The following is a 6,000-nucleotide window of genomic DNA, read 5'->3' on the forward strand; positions in this document are numbered from 1 at the left end:
AGAAAATGCCTAAAAAGTTTAGGCATAAGGTGAGGGTTAAGGTGGCGTGCATATGATATTTATGGACATGGAAACATAAGCTAAACTCTATCTTTCCCGATACTACTTTCCCCATGTTATTCTGTAATTGTCTCCACCAGGCCGAATGGTGGGCCCTATTGTAAACAAGTGTAATGTGTCGTCCACTCACAGTTAACAGTTTTTGTATTGAGTTGTACTTGAACTGTACTGTAATTCTGCAAACTGTTAATACATCAATCAATCAATCAATCAATCAAAAAGTCCTTGTCTACTTATCCTCAAGTTTGAAGTTTTGAGGAAAAGGGTGTGTGTCAATTATTGGCATCAAATCCCTGTTCTCAGTCATTCAATTCGTTTGAAAGATCAAATCACATGAGAACACAATCTGTGTGTGTGTGTGTGTGTGTGTGTGTGTATGTGTGTGTGTGTGTGTGTGTGTGTGTGTGTGTGTGTGTGTGTGTGTGTGTGTGTGTGTGTGTTTGCTCGTGTGTGTGTGTGCGTGCGTGCGTGCGTGGTGTATGCATTAGCTGACACGCGTTCTGTCACTCTTCCAACTCCCAGAACACAGAGATCAGAGGGATACGCGTCATTGTGTTTCCGATCTTGGAATGCATTTCCCAGGTGCCATTGTTCCATGGTAACAGTGAAGGGTTGCAGAAAATAGAGCACTGCCAGCAGCAAAAGAACTGTGAGTGTGTGTGTGTGTGTGTGTGTGTGTGTGTGTGTGTGTGTGTGTGTGTGTGTGTGTGTGTGTGTGTGTGTGTGTGTGTGTGTGCGTGCGTGTGTACGTGTGTACGTGTGTGTGTGTGTACGTGCGTGTCCGTGCGTGCTTGCGTGTCTGTGTAAATATAGCCTGTGAGAATTCATGGCTGTCAGAGAAAGACAAAAGGGACAGATGAAGAAAAAAGATGGAAGCAAAAAAATGTCAATAGAAGAGGGAAAGAGAGGATATTGGGGAGGAGACACGAAACATCTCAAAGGCAACAAGTTAAATGATGCATGGAGAAATGATTGCACGATTGGCAACAATGGCAGTAAAAAGTCAGGTCTGTCACTGTGAGAGAGCATGAATGACAAAATGAAAATAGATAGAAGACCTGGATAGACAGAAGGAGAGAGAGACAGACAGACAGACAGACAGACAGACAGACAGACAGACAGACAGACAGACAGACAGACAGACAGACAGACAGACAGACAGACAGACAGACAGACAGACAGACAGACAGACAGACAGAGCATGGACAGAAGAACGATAGAGTTAAAACAACTGTCAGATCCCACTAGAGAGATAAAGGTGTCTGCGTTTGCCTGCTTATTTAGTTGTCACTGACATGTTAGCATCGGTGACTGAGACAGAGATCTTGAGAGAGAAAGAGACACTTGCCAGGGCTGAGGCAAGACTGCGAAAATTGAAAAACTGCCCCGTCTCTAGGGCAACAGGTTGAATAAGGCAGAGAGAATGATAGTGTTAGAGAGACACTGTGTATGCGTGATGCCCTCGCCACCTCTAACAATTTCGATCTCTCAGTCCTGTCATCCTGTCTACACACAAATACATAAACACGTGCATAAACACACAGTGATTTATCTAGCGTCTGACATTTCGATATGGCTGTTCTAAAGGTCTGCCTGTCCCTTTGTAAATACCAGCCGGTGAGCCCTGGTCAAACAACATTTAGCTGTACACTACACACATGCACACACAAATGCACAAGTAGAGGAAAACAAGTGACTTCGATCTTCAGCACTGAATATAATTAATATTAATAATTACTTGCGCAAGCAGAGCGTGCAAGTACTGTGGTCGGCTGGACCAAAAGTGGTATGTATTGTATGTATGATGGTCATGGTCGTCATATTCTATATAACTTATAATTGGCTGTTGATGGTGACGTAATTACGATTTCAGATTACATACATGTATATACATACATTACCTTTTACCCACCCGACATTGAAACATATCTTAATTACGTCACCATCAACAATTATAAGTTATAGAATATGACGACAATGAGTCAATCCTTATGGGAGGCGCGCGCATTGATCCTCACGATGGGAAGAACGTAGGTGCTGGCTAGCAGCCTGGGCAGCACGGAAGGTTAGTGTCTGTTGAGCTTCGGCTGCTTGGTATTGATAAAACCCTCACAACCCGCCATCTGACGGGTATGGCGACCTCCGGGGTTAAATCTTAACCCGTCATCTGACGGGTTGAGAGGAGTTTTGGCATCCATCGTCTTAAAGTATAGGTTTCAGATTAGACATGTATACTGTGGCGACTGGTACACATAACCCAGGAGACAGGATAGAATGCAAAATTATAATGCTTTATTCACAGCTTTCTTTGGGACAAATAATAATATTTCTTCTCTTCCTTTTCAGGTGTCGTCATACAGTTCATGTCTTTTTCCTTCCAGCAGGTGGAGCAGTTGAGTCGTCTTCGTCTTTGGACCTCGTCGCGGGACTTCAACAGTAGGTATATTTACTCAGGTAGGTGTTTTTTTAGCTGTAGAGATATCGACAGGTGAGTAAAGGTCTACGATAAGGTTTCTCTCTCTCCCCTCTCGGGAGTCGGTAAGTGTAAGAGTCAGCTGGTGAATAAACAGTTTCTCTCGTTCTATAGGAAGCGGCAATATGAACGTAAGTATTTCTACTCAGCCTGGAGGTTCCAATCCCTAGCCGGTTGGCTGTGTACTAGGTTGCCCTCCTTTTCCATGTCCTTAATCATTTGTTCCTTTTCCAGGTTTATACACTCGTGGAAACGAGCCACTCAGTGAATGCCCGGTGATTGCCTGGAGGGTAAGAGGAGACATGGTGAGTATTTATATTTCACTTAGTGTTACATAGAATGAGTGCATGTGTTTGGTCCGATTAGTCATTGGTCCGATACACGACAACCCACCTCAAACCCTAACCTAACCATAACCGCAAGCACGGGAGCAGGCGCTAGTCCGAGGTGCGGACACATGTCGAACCAATGCCCCGTCGGACCATAGTATGCCTCCCACATAGAATGTGACGTGAAATACAGTGGTGTCGATATACCGCCCAGCAGCCCGGTATGCGCGCATTCCTCACCTCCCGGAGAATGGATCCCTACTGAGGCAGAGAGAGGTGATTTTATACTGGGGTGGATCCCTTCTAGCAGGTGAAGACAGGTGCTGCGCATTCCAGCTGATCAAGTAGGTAACGAGGTATGTACTTTCCTCCTTCCAACATATCTTAATTACGTCACCATCAACAGCCAATTATAAGTTATAGAATATGACCACCATGACCATCATACATACATACTACTGTACTTTCGGTCCAGCTGACCACAGTATACTACTTTCAAGTTACATACATGTATACAAGTTATGTATACAAGTATACACTTATAATTGGCTGTTGATGGTGACATAATTAAGATAGGTTTCAGATTACATACATGTATACATGCATTACCTTTTACCAAAAGGGATACGTGGAAGGAACTCGCTCTGTCTGTCTGTCTGTCTGTCTGTCTGTCTGTCTGTCTGTCTGTCTGTCTGTCTGTCTGTCTGTCTGTCTGTCTGTCTGTCTGTCTGTCTGTCTGTCGGTCTGTCTAGTGTAGATTCCATATATGGGTACAGCTGACGTGGAACTCTGTGATGACAAGAGCAAAATGAACATTTTCAGGTCAAGAATATCTTCTGGAACCTCCCACAAGCGTTCAGTGTTCTGCATCCTCTAAGAGTTCAACAGTATAACCACATGGGAATAATTAAGATCAATACTCTGCTGTTAGTCAACTTGAAGCTATCTCTGAATCACCCGTGGGCAGACATTGTCGTTAAAGTTCTGATTGTACACCACTGCAGCAGGTCCTGATTCTAGTAGAATAACCAATCTTGAAAGAATGTCCTCCTGCACAGTGAGACCCACGATGTGCGTCTCGCAAGGCCTGTCCACGTTGTCACAGAACACCAACGCAAAAGTGGCGGTGCTCGGCGCGTCAGGCGGAATCGGCCAGCCGCTGTCCCTGTTGCTGAAGAGCAGTCCCCTGGTGAGTCACCTCGCCCTCTATGATATAGCCCACACCCCCGGGGTGGCAGCCGACCTCAGCCACATTGAGACCAGGTCACGGGCCACATGGGGCCTGACCAGCTCGGCACTGCCCTTCAAGGCTGTGACGTGGTGGTCATCCCTGCCGGGGTCCCGAGAAAGCCAGACATGACTCGCGATGATCTGTTCAGCACCAACGCCTCCATTGTGGCCACCCTAGCTGATGCTTGTGCCCGCCACTGCCCCGAAGCCATGATCTGTGTTATCTCTAACCCTGTCAACTCCACAGTCCCCATTGCATCTGAGATGATGAAGAAGCATGGGGTCTACAATCCCAACCGAGTGTTTGGTGTGACGACCCTTGACATTGTCAGGGCAAATGCTTTTGTTGCAGAGCTCAAGGGCCTCGACCCAGCACGCGTCAATGTACCAGTTATCGGTGGCCATGCGGGAAAAACCATCATTCCCCTTATCTCACAGTGCACACCTAAAGTAGAACTTTCTGCTGACCAGCTGGAGGCCCTGACTGTAAGGATCCAGGAGGCTGGTACCGACGTGGTGAAGGCCAAAGCTGGAGCCGGCTCTGCCACCCTCTCCATGGCTTATGCAGGGGCCCGCTTTACCTTCTCCGTGTTGGAAGCCATTAACGGAAAAGAGGGCGTGGTGGAGTGTGCGTTCGTCAGGTCAGAAGAGACGGAGTGTAAGTACTTCTCAACGCCACTCCTCCTCGGGAAGAATGGCATTGAAAAGAATCTCGGGCTAAGGAAGCTGTCCGCCTTTGAGGAGAAGTTGTTGGCCGACGCCATTGGCGAACTTAAGGGCTCTATCAAGAAGGGCGAGGATTTTGCGGCCAACATGCAGTAGGATGGACCATGTACAGTACCTACAGTTTTCACCTACCTATTTACTGCAAGGAACGTTAGAACGACAGAGACAGAGCATTCCGTCCCCATAATCATAGTAACTCACACTCACGTTCTCATATACAGTATGTATGCACCACACAGCGCATGCGGAGAGATGCTGTGTAGCTCCCAGAAGAGCCACTGACTGAGATAACTCATAAAATCGTGAAGTTGGCATCAGTGTGTGTGTGTGCGTGCGTGCGTGCGTGCGTGCGTGCGTGCGTGCGTGCGTGCGTGGCATTAGAAGAGCTGAATAGAAACTGATCAAACAGTTAATATTTGTGGCCTCAAGAGAACTAATTCAATCAATTCAGGATACAAATACATATTTTGTATGTTGAGATTTTCTTTATGCAATGATGCAATAGTCAATAATTCATAGATTGATTGCCAAATATTAAATATGAAATACGTAATTCAAAGACAGGTATTTAAAATACTGCCCATCTCTGCTTACATGCACGTTCATTCAATTTCGGTAATTCAGAATCAGAATCAGAATCAATCTTTATTGTCACATCACATTACAAGTAAGGTGGGTGAAAAACGTGGTTGTGCAGGCTCATATTGCAGTTAAACGGTAGAGAAGAACATAAAGTGCATAACATAACAAAGTGAGTGCAAAATAAATAAAAGTTCATCATGGGTGCATGTGTACGACTAGGCTATAACTAAAAGAGTCCCTATTTGAGCATGAATCAGTTCAGACTGTGCGACTGTGCGAATTGTGTGTGTGTGTGTGTGTGTGTGTGTGTGTGTGTGTGTGTGTGTGTGTGTGTGTGTGTGTGTGTGTGTGTGTGTGTGTGTGTGTGTGTGTGTGCGTGTGCGCATGCGTGCGTGTGCGCATGCTGCGTGCGTGCATGTGCGCATGCTTTGTGCGTGCGTGCGTGCGTGCGTTTGGAATAGGTCCTAGCCAGATGGACATCTCTGAATGAGCTCATAACATCAGCAGACCCTGCCAGGCACCCCCAAGGAAGAGAGAGAGAGAGAGAGAGAGAGAGAGAGAGATTGAGAGAGATTGAGAGGGGGGAGATATGAATCAGGG

The 6,000-nt window shown here is 46.2% G+C and overlaps 1 pseudogene across 1 annotated transcript; it reads left to right on the forward strand.

Annotated features, from left to right (window-relative positions):
- Positions 1 to 3,931: 3,931 nt before the first annotated feature.
- On the forward strand, positions 3,932 to 4,914 carry LOC306932080 (malate dehydrogenase, mitochondrial-like; annotated as a pseudogene). Its single transcript has one exon. The product of its transcript is annotated as a malate dehydrogenase, mitochondrial-like (transcript).
- Positions 4,915 to 6,000: the final 1,086 nt, after the last annotated feature.

Source organism: Electrona antarctica (assembly GCF_951216825.1).
Source record: "Electrona antarctica genome assembly, chromosome: 11".
Taxonomy (NCBI): Eukaryota; Metazoa; Chordata; class Actinopteri; order Myctophiformes; family Myctophidae; genus Electrona; species Electrona antarctica.